Here is a 17,426-nt window from a genome sequence, read left to right as displayed (position 1 = left end):
CGATGGCATATCCCCAAAAGGAAAGCGGGAGTGATGAGTAACTCATCATTGATCTAACCATCTCCATAAGAGTTCGATTTCTTCTCTCTGACACTCCATTTTGTTGAGGTGTGCCAGGTGCGGTAAGCTGAGAAGCGATACCTTCTTCTTTAAGAAAGTCATCGAACTCTCCAGACATATACTCACCTCCTCGATCAGATCGAAGAGTTTTGATCACTTTGCCAGTTTGCTTTTCCACTAAAGCCCTAAAGACCTTAAATACGTTAAAGGTCTCGGATTTGTGTTTAAGCAAATAGACAAACCCATATCTTGAGTAATCATCAGTGAAGGTAACGAAGTATTCGTATCCTTCACGTGCCTGTTGGTTGAGCGGACCACATACATCAGAATGTATTAGTTCCAGCAACTCAGTGGCTCTTCGACCCTTATCGGAGAAAGGTCGCTTAGTCATTTTTCCTTCTATGCAGGATTCACAAGTAGGTAGTGAACCTATTGCAGAGGCTTGGAGTGGACCATCCCTCACAAGTCTCTTAATCCTATCTAGACTGATATGACCAAGTCTCAAGTGCCAGAGGTATGTTGATTTTGTTAGATCGGAGGATTCAGAAAGTTTGATCCTCTTTGGCTCCCTAATTTGATCATTATCTATTTCGGTGTCTAAAAGAGAAGGTTTAGTGGGATAGATGTAGAAAAGAGCATTCTTCATACATGCATCAGTGACAAAAGAATTATCAGGAAACGAAATACGAATTCCATTCTTAATGAACTTTAAACAATAATCTTGCTCACGAAGACGAGCAACGGATATTAAGTTCTTCCCAAAGGTAGGAACAAAATAAACATTATTCAAGTTTAAAGTGCGGTCTTCAAAAGACAGCGTCACGGATCCCACAGCCTTCGCGGACACCAGGCCCATCACCCCATTTGAAACAGAACTCGCCTTCCTCTAAGCTTTTGGTTTTCTTGAAACCATTCAAGGAACAACAAATATGGTTAGTAGCAGCGGAGTCAAGAATCCACGTTGATACATTATCAGCTACTAAGCATGCTTCGGTAACTAGTACAATACTATGTTCCTTTGCTTTGAGATAGACAGGACGGTTCTTTTTATCGGCTTTGTAAGGTCTGTTCTTAGTTCCAGAGGCGGAGGCTTTTTGCTTAGTAGCATGTGCCTCTCCTTGATTCCTCTTTCTCTTAGTGAGACCTACAGCAGTGTGAAGTTCCTTCATAAGCTTGGTAACAGTGTACTCTAGCTTGTTTATGAAGTAGTTCATCTTGGAGGTATCAAGAGATGCGGGGAGAGTTTCTAAGATCATATCTATGATATTCTTCCCATCAACCTCAGATCCTAGGATTTCCATTTTATTCAGAAAACTAATGATCAGTATCATGAAGTCTCCAACAGGAGTCCTAGCCTGCATATGACAGTTCATAAACTGTCGGACTGCTTGTAGCCTTGTTTGACGCCTTTGCCCTCCAAACATCTCAACGAGATTGTAGAGCATGTCAGTGGCAGTCTCGATGTCACGATGTTGCTCTTTCAGCATATTGTTCATAGATGCCAAGATATAGCACCTCACAATCTCATCGGATCGAAGCCTGGCCGCTAAGGCGTCATTGTCCTCTTGAGTTGAATCATCATTCGTCAGAGGAGGACACGGGGTGGTGAGTACCCATTTGTGCTTGTTAACGGTAGGTATTATGTCGAGGTTACGTTTCAAATCTACGTAGTTTTCGTTTTCGAGTTTGTTCGAGGAAAGGATGAATGAGAGCTGTTTGCGAGACATGTTGCTTATTTAAGTTGAAACAAGTTTATGATTAGTCTTTGGTTTAGGATTTAAGTTTTATTAAGACTTTTATAAAATCCAAAGGTGTTATAAACCAAACGATAATTTACTCCCTCAAGAGAAGGCCGCAAAAAATCTCCTTTTATAAGTAAATGACACATCATTAATGCTTAGCCAAGATGTCAATACATCATCTTTGACTAGCCACCTTGTAAATTGGTTTGATCACTCACATCCCTTCGCAGAGCCTCAAGGGAAGATTACTAGGGATTGAGCCTAAGTGTGTAACCAACCACTTAGTCCAAAAGATCAGCTTTGAAAAACAATCCCCCAAGGGGAGGCCTTGTCATCATTGCATCACTCTCGGACGTAGCTCATTGAGCAATGATCGAAGCAATAACGCCTTGGAGTACTCACATTTAAGTGAGGGTAGCAAGAGCGGCTCTTAGTCCCACGTTATTGCATCTTTCATTAGTGTTGGGGATCGTGGGTTACAAACAACGAATATAACCCTCCCACTTAGTTTTTGGAGTTGGTTCATCGACTCTTATAAGTTCGGAAACAGATTTCCTAGTTAGAGAGCGACAGAGCGGACAACTAGAAGAGAATCCTAGATCGACATGTTCAGAGCAGTATTAGTGCATAAAGGCACAAGGTACATACTCGATTTTTTCCTATTTTCTATTTCGGGAAAGTGCGTGAGGGAAGTGTGAACTTCAACTCACTCGAACACTTGAAAGTTTGAGATTACACATCTTTTTATTTTTCGGCTTGTCTACAAGGAGACCTCCCACTCAAATTTTCAAGAGCATATAGATTTTGAACATATGTGATATAGATATAGTTTTGAAAACATTTTGAAAATTTATTTGATTTGGATGACAAAATATTTTCAAGTTTGAAAGTGAAAACGGTTTTTCAAAATTCAAACTAGTTTTGTAAAAATTCAATTTCAATTAAACTTTCAAAAATCAAAACATTTTAATCTTACACATCATGTTTATAATCATATGAAAAACATTTTTGCTCAAGAAAATTTTCTCATTAGAGTTCTATAACTCATGGTAGTGGGGTTTGAAAATCCGGATTTCTAAAAAACTGGAGTTTCAGACAGCCGCGCACCTCGGAGTAAAATCGCCATATCTGGCGGCTCCGATGTCCTTTTGAGCCGAAACCGGTGGCATTGGACAGAGGACAGAAAGAGCTTTAATTTGATTCAAGAATCATTAAATTTCGATTTCTGAGCAGAGAGTTATGCCACTTTTAATGCGGGTTTACTCCAGCTCGAAGAAAAAGAAATAAATTAAAGCTTGGTCCTATTTAGGTGCGAAAAGAATCAAGTGTAACGGAACGTTTTAAGATGTTGTTTAAAGCTTTTATTTGTGTTTTATTAGCAGGGTAATAACATAGAATAAAAGAAATAACAACAAACATAAAACGAATACGGTAAATAAAAGAAACTAGAAAGACAAAGTAACTAGTCACAAAATTTACCGAAATTTCTCAAACCTTTAAAACACGTTTTTCAATATAAAAAATTAAAAACTTTTAGAACTGATTCTAATGTGTTTTAAAAACATCCCAAACTCATAGAAAATCAACATGCTTTTTAATTTAAAGACATGAGCAATAAATTAAAAAAAATCTAAGATAACAATTCTAACTTGTCACAAAATTAGTAAACTTTCGAAAACGATTTTCAAGCTCATAATTTTAAAAACATGTACATGCTAATCTTTGACCATAGCTCTGATACCATTTGTTGGAATCGATCTAGGGTTTGAGAAAATAATTAACGCTTCGGTTAGCGGCGAAATTTTAAAAATTTTCTTTTACAAGTAAAACAGTTTTTACTAACCTAGACAAGTGCAAGTACATGTAATTAAAAACCAATATGAGCTAGAAGTTTACTAACCTTTCTTGAAGCTTGAACTTTGAAGAAGCTTGTGGAAAGTTTGCAACGCTCGTCTCCCCTCGCAGCACGTCTCTCTTTCTTTCCTCGGCACCTCGAGCAACCACGAAAGTTTCTATCACTAAATCACTCGAAAAGAAGGAATCAGTGAGTGGGCACTTTTAAACACTACGACTTAAGAACGAGTCTCGAAGTCGCAGAGCTAAACACTAGTTCGAGTGAGGACCTAGGTGCCAAAGCAAGAAAAATCGAAAATAAACTAGAGAGAGAGAGAGGATTTTCGGCCACAAGTTCTAGAGAGAGAGTCTCTCAAATCTCTTAAACTTGGATTAATGAAATGTGAGGAAATGAGGCTCCTATTTATAGGAGAGGTCTCACCTTCAATAAGGTAGTTTCCTCTTCTATGGAATATCACATATTCATGAGCCAAATTCCTCTCTTTCCTATTGAGACACTCGGCCAAGCTAGGGCTTCTAGAAGCCTTTATTTGTTTCCTATTTTGTTCAAGGCTTGCCTTTTCTCTCAACATGGCCGATCCTTTATGCATCCCATATGCAAAATTTGTTTCCTCTTTTTCTTTTGGCAAGTATCTAAATACATTTATGCACAAAATCAACTCTTTCTCTTGGGTATTTTGGGCGCCCAACTCTCATCTAGAAGGAGCTTCTAGAAGCTTCTTCATTTGTTCATGACAACATGAGAAAAGCCCATTAAGAATTTTCAATAAAATTCTTATGAAATGAAATTAATTCACAAGGCCCAATAATCAAGTTATGGCCGAGTGACATTAAGTCATCAAATGAACTTGTCAAAAAATTTATTGACATTCATTTCATCCTTTGTCTCAAAAGACAAAAATACCCTTTTAACTATTTTCGTTCTTGTTTTGACTTAGCTTCCAGTTTAACTATTCCTATCGATGTGATTCGTGACAGTGACCTCATGGACCCAAATGAACAAAGCTTGAGCTAAACACTTGGACTCAAAAGTTCACAAACCTTTTCCAAGTTTAGCTTAATGCCAACTGACTCCACTAAAGAGCTGACACTGAAAATCTCTCGGTTCAAATGAATTTATTTTCTACTCAAGAATTCGACCTAATTATGATGAGCGGATCCACTGAATATTATCTATGTTTACCCTTCATGAATGTCATCAGCTAGTCGGGATTTACTAAATTACCATTTTACCCTTCTAGTTGTTATTTCCTCAACTCCTTTGTCGCTTGTGAATAAGTTAGAAACAATGTATTGACGAGGAGCTAACAAGTCACATTGTTTCATCCAAAAGAGTCAGGACTCAATTTGGACACTGGCCAGTTCATTTATTCACACTCCAAGGAACAAAGCATGAGGTGACATACATTGCATTTCAGCAATCTTGTACATGAATTCCATATCTATGAGAACTTCACGAAGTTACTCATGACAGACTCACAACTTAGTACTTCACCAATAGGCCTTGTTCGGAATCACATAGTGAGTCCGAACTTTGACTTTCTCAAATGAGAATACTAAGGTGTGAAATGGCATGTCTCATTTCAGGATTAAGGTAAGCATGATGCAATTCATACATAGTGACTTCGAGACATAAGAGGTTAAATGGTTTGTTCTTATATTGTCTCTAGAAGTGCACTGGTCAATTCAGTACCTTCGGAAGATACCTAGAAGAACTATAGAGTCCCCAACTCTCAATGCCTCATAACCAGACATCATAGATTCTTCTAACAATCATACTGAGGTCAATAGTCCTTTGACCCTAAGATTGCGAATATATCGTTTTAAGCAAACTACGAAGAGTTTGTTCATGCAAATCTACATTTGTCTCTTCGTAAGTTGTTAAGTTTGTTTATGGACTAAAAGACTAAGGTTTTATCATAAAGCTTCAGACAAGGAAGATTGAATGAACGTTTCAACTTTTTATTAATGAATAAGCAATTACAAGCAAGAGTCTTCGTAAGACTATATTACATCAAATGTACACAAATAGACACTACTACTCTTCTTGTGGGCACCATTGACAACAAACTCCCACTTGACTCAAAGAAGATGTGAGTAGTCCTACATGCCTAATCCCTTTCGAAGTTGATCGAAGACCATGTTTGCTAGGGCCTTGGTGAATAGATCTGCCAGAGATCTAATTCACCTCCACGTCTCCGCGTTGCGCGATCTCTCGAATCAAATGGTATTTCCTCTCAATATGTTTAGAGCGCTTACGGCTTCTAGGTTCCTTTGAGTTAGCGACAGCCCCACTATTATCACAATAAAGGGTCATGGGCTCGTCGACGTTTGGAACAACTTCCAAATACTTAAGGAATTTTCTAAGCCATACAGCCTCTTTGGATGCTTCACAAGCAGCCACATATTCTGCTTCCATTGTGGAGTCAGCAATGCAAGATTGCTTAATACTTCTCCACACAACAGCTCCACCATTAAGGATGAACACAGATCCCGAAGTGGATTTCCTGGAATCCTTATCCGCTTGAAAATCGGAGTCGGTATATCCCGTCATAGTCAGGTCAGTACCTGAGTATGTAAGCATCAAGTTCCTAGTTCTTCGAAGATACTTAAGAACATGCTTAACAGCAATCCAGTGCTCGGGTCCAGGGTTGGATTGGAAACGGCTAACTACGCCAACGGCGAAACAGATGTCAGGTCTAGTGCAAAGCATAGCATACATGAGGCTTCCTACGGCAGAGGCGTAAGGAATTTTCCTCATGTCTTCAATCTCTTGTGCAGTCTTGGGAGACTGGTCCTTAGAGAGTGAAACTCCATGCCTAAAGGGTGTTTGGCCCTTCTTGGAGTCTTGCATCGAGAAGCGATCCATTACCTTATCAATATAAGATGCTTGAGAGAGCGACAGGGTCCGGTTTTTCCTATCTCGAAAGATTTGGATCCCCAGAATGTACGCGGCTTCTCCTAGATCCTTCATATCGAATTGCTTTGCTAGCCAGACCTTAACCTCAGATAACTTACCCACGTCATTACCAATGAGAAGTATATCATCGACATATAGTACCAGAAACACAACTTTACCTTCGTGTATTAACTTGTAAACACAAGGCTCATCTATTGACTGTTCAAAGCCAAAGCTCTTTACAGTTTCATCGAATCTAATATTCCATGACCTAGATGCTTGCTTTAGTCCATAAATGGATTTAAGCAACTCGCAAACCTTGGTCTCTTGACCTTTATCCACGAAACCGTCTGGTTGAGCCATGTAAATGCGCTCGTCAAGATTGCCATTCAGAAAGGCTGTCATGACATCCATTTGCCAGATCTCATAGTCGAGAGCTGCAGCTATGGACAAGAGTATGCGGATGGATTTAAGCATCGCGACTGGCGAGAAGGTTTCTTCATAGTCAATCCCTTCTTGTTGGGTATAACCCTTCGCCACAAGTCGTGCTTTGAACGTCTCAACGTTCCCATCAGGACCCCTTTTCTTCTTGTATATCCACTTACACCCTACGGGTTTAATCCCTTCAGGAAGGTCTACAAGTTTCCAGACATTGTTGACATACATCGAGTGCATTTCAACTTTCATGGCGTCAAGCCAAAGGTTTGATTCAGAACAAGCCATCGCTTGGCTATAGGAAACAGGGTCATCCATGTCGGAGACGGCTACAAGAGAGTCTCCATAAGACATGTACCTGTCAGGCTGTTGAACAGCCCTCCCACTACGTCTAAGTACTACTTGACGAGATTCTGATGAGTTAGGTTGTGTTTCAGTTGGGGTAAGAACAGTTCTTACAGATGAGGTAGAAGCTTCCTCACCCAACTTTTCTTCAAGCACAATTTTGCTTCTAGGTTTCGCATCCTTCATAAAGTCCTCCTCAAGGAAACGAGCATTCGTGCTAACAAAAGTCTTATCGTCCTCGGGACTATAGAAAGTAAAACCTTTGGTTTCCTTCGGATATCCTACAAACAGGCACAATTCTGACCTACTAGCCAACTTGCTAGTCTTTTGCCTCAGCACGTGTGCAGGGCAACCCCAAATTCGGATGCGGCCAAGATTCACTTTACGGCCAGTCCATCGTTCATAAGGAGTACCAGGAACCGTTTTAGACGGAACTTGGTTCAGAATGTAAGCGGCTGTTTCGATGGCATATCCCCAAAAGGAAAGCGGGAGTGATGAGTAACTCATCATTGATCTAACCATCTCCATAAGAGTTCGATTTCTTCTCTCTGACACTCCATTTTGTTGAGGTGTGCCAGGTGCGGTAAGCTGAGAAGCGATACCTTCTTCTTTAAGAAAGTCATCGAACTCTCCAGACATATACTCACCTCCTCGATCAGATCGAAGAGTTTTGATCACTTTGCCAGTTTGCTTTTCCACTAAAGCCCTAAAGACCTTAAATACGTTAAAGGTCTCGGATTTGTGTTTAAGCAAATAGACAAACCCATATCTTGAGTAATCATCAGTGAAGGTAACGAAGTATTCGTATCCTTCACGTGCCTGTTGGTTGAGCGGACCACATACATCAGAATGTATTAGTTCCAGCAACTCAGTGGCTCTTCGACCCTTATCGGAGAAAGGTCGCTTAGTCATTTTTCCTTCTATGCAGGATTCACAAGTAGGTAGTGAACCTATTGCAGAGGCTTGGAGTGGACCATCCCTCACAAGTCTCTTAATCCTATCTAGACTGATATGACCAAGTCTCAAGTGCCAGAGGTATGTTGATTTTGTTAGATCGGAGGATTCAGAAAGTTTGATCCTCTTTGGCTCCGTAATTTGATCATTATCTATTTCGGTGTCTAAAAGAGAAGGTTTAGTGGGATAGATGTAGAAAAGAGCATTCTTCATACATGCATCAGTGACAAAAGAATTATCAGGAAACGAAATACGAATTCCATTCTTAATGAACTTTAAACAATAATCTTGCTCACGAAGACGAGCAACGGATATTAAGTTCTTCCCAAAGGTAGGAACAAAATAAACATTATTCAAGTTTAAAGTGCGGTCTTCAAAAGACAGCGTCACGGATCCCACAGCCTTCGCGGACACCAGGCTCCCATCACCCCATTTGAAACAGAACTCGCCTTCCTCTAAGCTTTTGGTTTTCTTGAAACCATTCAAGGAACAACAAATATGGTTAGTAGCAGCGGAGTCAAGAATCCACGTTGATACATTATCAGCTACTAAGCATGCTTCGGTAACTAGTACAATACTATGTTCCTTTGCTTTGAGATAGACAGGACGGTTCTTTTTATCGGCTTTGTAAGGTCTGTTCTTAGTTCCAGAGGCGGAGGCTTTTTGCTTAGTAGCATGTGCCTCTCCTTGATTCCTCTTTCTCTTAGTGAGACCTACAGCAGTGTGAAGTTCCTTCATAAGCTTGGTAACAGTGTACTCTAGCTTGTTTATGAAGTAGTTCATCTTGGAGGTATCAAGAGATGCGGGGAGAGTTTCTAAGATCATATCTATGATATTCTTCCCATCAACCTCAGATCCTAGGATTTCCATTTTATTTAGAAAACTAATGATCAGTATCATGAAGTCTCCAACAGGAGTCCTAGCCTGCATATGACAGTTCATAAACTGTCGGACTGCTTGTAGCCTTGTTTGACGCCTTTGCCCTCCAAACATCTCAACGAGATTGTAGAGCATGTCAGTGGCAGTCTCGATGTCACGATGTTGCTCTTTCAGCATATTGTTCATAGATGCCAAGATATAGCACCTCACAATCTCATCGGATCGAAGCCTGGCCGCTAAGGCGTCATTGTCCTCTTGAGTTGAATCATCATTCGTCAGAGGAGGACACGGGGTGGTGAGTACCCATTTGTGCTTGTTAACGGTAGGTATTATGTCGAGGTTACGTTTCAAATCTACGTAGTTTTCGTTTTCGAGTTTGTTCGAGGAAAGGATGAACGAGAGCTGTTTGCGAGACATGTTGCTTATTTAAGTTGAAACAAGTTTATGATTAGTCTTTGGTTTAGGATTTAAGTTTTATTAAGACTTTTATAAAATCCAAAGGTGTTATAAACCAAACGATAATTTACTCCCTCAAGAGAAGGCCGCAAAAAATCTCCTTTTATAAGTAAATGACACATCATTAATGCTTAGCCAAGATGTCAATACATCATCTTTGACTAGCCACCTTGTAAATTGGTTTGATCACTCACATCCCTTCGCAGAGCCTCAAGGGAAGATTACTAGGGATTGAGCCTAAGTGTGTAACCAACCACTTAGTCCAAAAGATCAGCTTTGAAAAACAATCCCCCAAGGGGAGGCCTTGTCATCATTGCATCACTCTCGGACGTAGCTCATTGAGCAATGATCGAAGCAATAACGCCTTGGAGTACTCACATTTAAGTGAGGGTAGCAAGAGCGGCTCTTAGTCCCACGTTATTGCATCTTTCATTAGTGTTGGGGATCGTGGGTTACAAACAACGAATATAACCCTCCCACTTAGTTTTTGGAGTTGGTTCATCGACTCTTATAAGTTCGGAAACAGATTTCCTAGTTAGAGAGCGACAGAGCGGACAACTAGAAGAGAATCCTAGATCGACATGTTCAGAGCAGTATTAGTGCATAAAGGCACAAGGTACATACTCGATCTTTTCCTATTTTCTATTTCGGGAAAGTGCGTGAGGGAAGTGTGAACTTCAACTCACTCGAACACTTGAAAGTTTGAGATTACACATCTTTTTATTTTTCGGCTTGTCTACAAGGAGACCTCCCACTCAAATTTTCAAGAGCATATAGATTTTGAACATATGTGATATAGATATAGTTTTGAAAACATTTTGAAAATTTATTTGATTTGGATGACAAAATATTTTCAAGTTTGAAAGTGAAAACGGTTTTTCAAAATTCAAACTAGTTTTGTAAAAATTCAATTTCAATTAAACTTTCAAAAATCAAAACATTTTAATCTTACACATCATGTTTATAATCATATGAAAAACATTTTTGCACAAGAAAATTTTCTCATTAGAGTTCTATAACTCATGGTAGTGGGGTTTGAAAATCCGGATTTCTAAAAAACTGGAGTTTCAGACAGCCGCGCACCTCGGAGTAAAATCGCCATATCTGGCGGCTCCGATGTCCTTTTCAGCCGAAATTGGTGGCATTGGACAGAGGACAGACAGAGCTTTAATTTGATTCAAGAATCATTAAATTTCGATTTCTGAGCAGAGAGTTATGCCACTTTTAATGCGGGTTTACTCCAGCTCGAAGAAAAAGAAATAAATTAAAGCTTGGTCCTATTTAGGTGCGAAAAGAATCAAGTGTAACGGAACGTTTTAAGATGTTGTTTAAAGCTTTTATTTGTGTTTTATTAGCAGGGTAATAACATAGAATAAAAGAAATAACAACAAACATAAAACGAATACGGTAAATAAAAGAAACTAGAAAGACAAAGTAACTAGTCACAAAATTTACCGAAATTTCTCAAACCTTTAAAACACGTTTTTCAATATAAAAAATTAAAAACTTTTAGAACTGATTCTAATGTGTTTTAAAAACATCCCAAACTCATAGAAAATCAACATGCTTTTTAATTTAAAGACATGAGCAATAAATTAAAAAAAATCTAAGATAACAATTCTAACTTGTCACAAAATTAGTAAACTTTCGAAAACGATTTTCAAGCTCATAATTTTAAAAACATGTACATGCTAATCTTTGACCATAGCTCTGATACCATTTGTTGGAATCGATCTAGGGTTTGAGAAAATAATTAACGCTTCGGTTAGCGGCGAAATTTTAAAATTTTTCTTTTACAAGTAAAACAGTTTTTACTAACCTAGACAAGTGCAAGTACATGTAATTAAAAACCAATATGAGCTAGAAGTTTACTAACCTTTCTTGAAGCTTGAACTTTGAAGAAGCTTGTGGAAAGTTTGCAACGCTCGTCTCCCCTCGCAGCACGTCTCTCTTTCTTTCCTCGGCACCTCGAGCAACCACGAAAGTTTCTATCACTAAATCACTCGAAAAGAAGGAATCAGTGAGTGGGCACTTTTAAACACTACGACTTAAGAACGAGTCTCGAAGTCGCAGAGCTAAACACTAGTTCGAGTGAGGACCTAGGTGCCAAAGCAAGAAAAATCGAAAATAAACTAGAGAGAGAGAGAGGATTTTCGGCCACAAGTTCTAGAGAGAGAGTCTCTCAAATCTCTTAAACTTGGATTAATGAAATGTGAGGAAATGAGGCTCCTATTTATAGGAGAGGTCTCACCTTCAATAAGGTAGTTTCCTCTTCTATGGAATATCACATATTCATGAGCCAAATTCCTCTCTTTCCTATTGAGACACTCGGCCAAGCTAGGGCTTCTAGAAGCCTTTATTTGTTTCCTATTTTGTTCAAGGCTTGCCTTTTCTCTCAACATGGCCGATCCTTTATGCATCCCATATGCAAAATTTGTTTCCTCTTTTTCTTTTGGCAAGTATCTAAATACATTTATGCACAAAATCAACTCTTTCTCTTGGGTATTTTGGGCGCCCAACTCTCATCTAGAAGGAGCTTCTAGAAGCTTCTTCATTTGTTCATGACAACATGAGAAAAGCCCATTAAGAATTTTCAATAAAATTCTTATGAAATGAAATTAATTCACAAGGCCCAATAATCAAGTTATGGCCGAGTGACATTAAGTCATCAAATGAACTTGTCAAAAAAATTATTGACATTCATTTCATCCTTTGTCTCAAAAGACAAAAATACCCTTTTAACTATTTTCGTTCTTGTTTTGACTTAGCTTCCAGTTTAACTATTCCTATCGATGTGATTCGTGACAGTGACCTCATGGACCCAAATGAACAAAGCTTGAGCTAAACACTTGGACTCAAAAGTTCACAAACCTTTTCCAAGTTTAGCTTAATGCCAACTGACTCCACTAAAGAGCTGACACTGAAAATCTCTCGGTTCAAATGAATTTATTTTCTACTCAAGAATTCGACCTAATTATGATGAGCGGATCCACTGAATATTATCTATGTTTACCCTTCATGAATGTCATCAGCTAGTCGGGATTTACTAAATTACCATTTTACCCTTCTAGTTGTTATTTCCTCAACTCCTTTGTCGCTTGTGAATAAGTTAGAAACAATGTATTGACGAGGAGCTAACAAGTCACATTGTTTCATCCAAAAGAGTCAGGACTCAATTTGGACACTGGCCAGTTCATTTATTCACACTCCAAGGAACAAAGCATGAGGTGACATACATTGCATTTCAGCAATCTTGTACATGAATTCCATATCTATGAGAACTTCACGAAGTTACTCATGATAGACTCACAACTTAGTACTTCACCAATAGGCCTTGTTCGGAATCACATAGTGAGTCCGAACTTTGACTTTCTCAAATGAGAATACTAAGGTGTGAAATGGCATGTCTCATTTCAGGATTAAGGTAAGCATGATGCAATTCATACATAGTGACTTCGAGACATAAGAGGTTAAATGGTTTGTTCTTATATTGTCTCTAGAAGTGCACTGGTCAATTCAGTACCTTCGGAAGATACCTAGAAGAACTATAGAGTCCCCAACTCTCAATGCCTCATAACCAGACATCATAGATTCTTCTAACAATCATACTGAGGTCAATAGTCCTTTGACCCTAAGATTGCGAATATATCGTTTTAAGCAAACTACGAAGAGTTTGTTCATGCAAATCTACATTTGTCTCTTCGTAAGTTGTTAAGTTTGTTTATGGACTAAAAGACTAAGGTTTTATCATAAAGCTTCAGACAAGGAAGATTGAATGAACGTTTCAACTTTTTATTAATGAATAAGCAATTACAAGCAAGAGTCTTCGTAAGACTATATTACATCAAATGTACACAAATAGACACTACTACTCTTCTTGTGGGCACCATTGACAACACTTGCAGCTTTGACTTTAACAACTGCTACAATTTGTTTTGCCTAACTAAATCATGCCACAAATGATCCAACAATCTGTCCATTGATATTTTTGGCAAAACAAACAAATACACTGCGCATAGTGTTTCTAGCAAGTATTTATAAGCATTAAAGCATGTCTATTAAGTTCAAGCAAAATGAAGTAAAGCATTGTTTAACTAGATATTACAACTTCAAAAGAAATAAACACTCGGCCAAAATGCTCCCTCTTTTAGCCACAAAAGGGCAAACCAAGGAAATGATAATGTCTAGGCTGAGAGTAAAACATATCGAAGGTACTGAAAAGAAAGAATAGTAAAAAAAGAAAAATACATCAATCTTCACGTAGCGAGATCTTCATGTTCTTCTTCTTCAACTTCAGCAGGGTCTTCGTCTACCGGATACTTCAAGTCACGTAGGAGCAGGGTAACATGAATTCTGAAGGTAGTAATCATCTTGATTTCAACAGTCTTGAAGTTGATCTCCGCTTCAAGTTGCCTGATGATCCTCTCTCTCATGGAAGCATAGTTGGATGAGGATATACCTACACTGAAAAAAGATGGCGGAGCATATTCTTGAACATATGGATCGATGTGCTCTCCCCCAATGTCATTCTTATATTTCTCTGTGAATAGTTTGGGATCAGCATTAACACGCTTGAGTTCTCCAGAAAGAGCATCAAAATCGCTCTTTAACTCTGGGCACTTCTTGAGTACCAACTCACAAATGAGATAAAGAAACCCAATAGGGTAATTCAATTTCTCCGATGTGGCATGAGCAGCAATCTGATTAAATATAATAAGCCAAATATCCCCAAGGGCTTTGTTGCCCACAGCATATAAGAACTGGCCCAAAGTTTTGCCAATAGTTCCTCTGTGATGAGTGGGAAACCCATTTTGATGGCCATATTAGAGAATATTTGGTCGTCAGATCTGTGGATGGCATGTGCAAATTGTTAGGAATATTGCCCACTAGAAAGTGATGATTACTAAATAAGATAAGAAGTTACTTTATTAGCATCATATGATTAGTGGGTTGAGGTCTGATAACATTCAGAATCAATAACAACTATCATCCATAGTCTCCATATCAAACTGGCATGCTGGGCATCCGAGATCGGGCAGTGAACTAAAACTTGGTCGATAACTGATATGTGCCTGGAAAGCCTTATCTAAAGTCATATATGAGGAACACAAGTGAAGGTTGATCACTTAGTGGGAGCATTCCACACTTGTGGTAAGTGTACGACCCGGACAGACCTTGATTGTAGATGTGTCGTGCACACTTCCGAAGTTGGCTTACGTTCGGTTGAATCTTTTGCTGGGGAAGCAACGATGCTTAGGGCTTATATGTAACGAGAAAGGTATAACTGAACAAATTGACCTATCTCGATACGGACAGAACCTGGAGGGTCATGATCACGTATTGACTAAATCAGTGGACACTCGTCACGATGAGTAAACATAATTCTAGTATTAAAGGAGAGTGCAGTCTTAGCTTACGCGGTGAAGTATTGACTAAGATTAGACAATCGATCGAAAAAGAGAAATGATTATTTCGTCTTTTTGATCGGATTTGTTAAGCTTCAACTACTATGTCCATCGTCCCCGATACGGCTTCGATAAAGGCGGATAAGAACGTTAATATAATAGTATGTATTATTATTATAATCTCACTTGCTGTAATAGTGATTGACAGCATTAATTCTAAAAAGGGTATTTTGAGAATTAAATAAATATTTATGGCAATGTTGTTTATTTGTTGCTAGATCAAGTAAATAAACTTATTATTTATTGTTGGACAAGTAAATAAGTGTTTAATGAGCTTAAATCTATTGGGCCTTGAAAAAGCAAAAAATCGCCTACCCCTACGGTGTTGGCCGTTTTTTGCAATGGTATGGTAATCAGTATTTTTTTCTGTTCCTAAAATATAGGAGAATAAATAGGAGATATATTTTCCTATATTCTCTCCTACTCTTTAGGCTAAATATTAGGAGGATATTTTGGAGAAAATCTAGGAGAATATATTTTCCTAGATTTTCTCAACAGCAAAATATTTTATACTGTTGTATAAAATAAAATCATAGATACTGATCTGACGGATGAGAGAAAAAATAGGATTCACTTGTTGAGATCCAATGGCTAAAGATTTAATCCACTAGTGTGAACACAATAAAAGAAAATAATATCTTTTAGAATATTCTGGAATATTCTATAAAGATACCTTTTAAACTGCTATAAATATAGGGCTGATGTGAAGCGAAATTTAACAGAAATAGCCAAGGAATTTCGTGGCCTCTCTCTCTCCTTGAGTTGGCCAACTTTTCCTCATCTTCCTTCCCTCGGAATTGCTTCAATTCTATTCTTAGAAATAAGAGAGAAAGATCGGAAGCACCCCGTTTCCAGATCTAGTGAGATATAATGATGCCCACTCTTTTGTCTTATCTTCGTCGGAGATTACGTTTCGGAACACTTTTGTGTCATCACATCGAGTCCTTGAAGGAGGAGTTCCAGATCTGATCGTGTGGAGGCTTGTACGTTTAAGACGAAGACGGATTGTGAAAGCTTTCAGTTCGTGAGCCTAAAACTATAAGTTTTCTTAAACTCGTCTTTTATATGATATGGTTGCTTGATGAAGTTTCTTATGATTAATTAATTAAGTAATCTAGATCTTGTTTAATAACCATGTTAATAATTAGCTCTTGTTAGCGTAATTATTCTCTTCCGCATTTAATTGGTTATTTAAGGTGCATTAATCACCAGTAAGTGGTATAAGAGCTAGTTGATTACTTAATTAATCGATTCGTTCTAGTAATTAATTTTAATATGGTTTTTATGAATTTATATTATGATATTTATTCATTCAATTCAGTATGATATGATATGTGAATTGAGATTCGTGGTTGATTGTAGATTTTTGATTCTCGCTTTTCTAGAATTGTTGTTAAACCCGAAATTCAAAGGGTATAGGACTTTTGTAATTTTATTTAAAATACCTGCTGTAATCCGATCGTTGTGAAATTCGGAGGGCTGACTACCCACTACGAGATGAGATGACGGTCCGAAGCATAACCCCATCGGAGTTCCAAAGATCTACCTTTGACGAAGAAGACGAATTTTGTGACATCCTTGTCCCAAAATTCATGTCACAAAATTCCACCTACCCATTAGATAGGAGTCTCGGATTTTTTGCACCCTTGGCTCTTGATCCGAGCTAACTTGTTGAGCCCTACCTTGGCAAGTGGGCTCAAGGATTCGACCGGGTCAAAGCATGTTAGCCCGGTTGGGCCTAAAAGGCCCAAACCGATTTTTTATAAAAAAAATTAATTTTTTTGATGTTTTATTTAAATTAATTATATGGGTTGGGCGCTAATAAATTTTATTTAAAACATGAAAAATAAATGATCAAGGACATCGATTTATTTTTCAAAGGCCAATTGTATTGGGCCTAAATCATTAAATTATTTTTTTGATAACTATGAAAAATAAATAATCTTTGACATTGATTTATTTTTCACTTGAGACATATAATGTGCTCAACATGAATCCATGAACTAATGTGATTGAGTTCATCAAGTTAGATATATAAGAATCAATTAGGATACGATCAATCCGAATCAAAACTATATATGCTTTGTCATGTTTGTTTAATTAATTGCTTTGCCATGTATGATATATCTTGAAAAATTGTTTTGTGGGTTATCATAGGCTTTCATTTATTATATGTAACTTATCTAATATGATTAGGATAGTTTTTAATAAATGAGTTGAACGGATCAGAGAAGCTTTGTCACCAAGCCGATAAGTGGCTAAGCTTGGGGGTTAATAAAAGACTATGTCTTCCCTCATCGCTGGAAGCATTTTCTGTGAAGGAATGCTATTAGAATA

The sequence above is a fragment of the Urtica dioica genome, chromosome 9 (assembly GCF_054948205.1).
Source record: "Urtica dioica subsp. dioica isolate 48M chromosome 9, U.dioica_male_clone48M_v1_H2, whole genome shotgun sequence".
Classification (NCBI taxonomy): domain Eukaryota; kingdom Viridiplantae; phylum Streptophyta; class Magnoliopsida; order Rosales; family Urticaceae; genus Urtica; species Urtica dioica.
The sequence above is the reverse complement of the archived record's forward strand: the minus strand, read 5'-3'. Positions refer to the sequence as shown.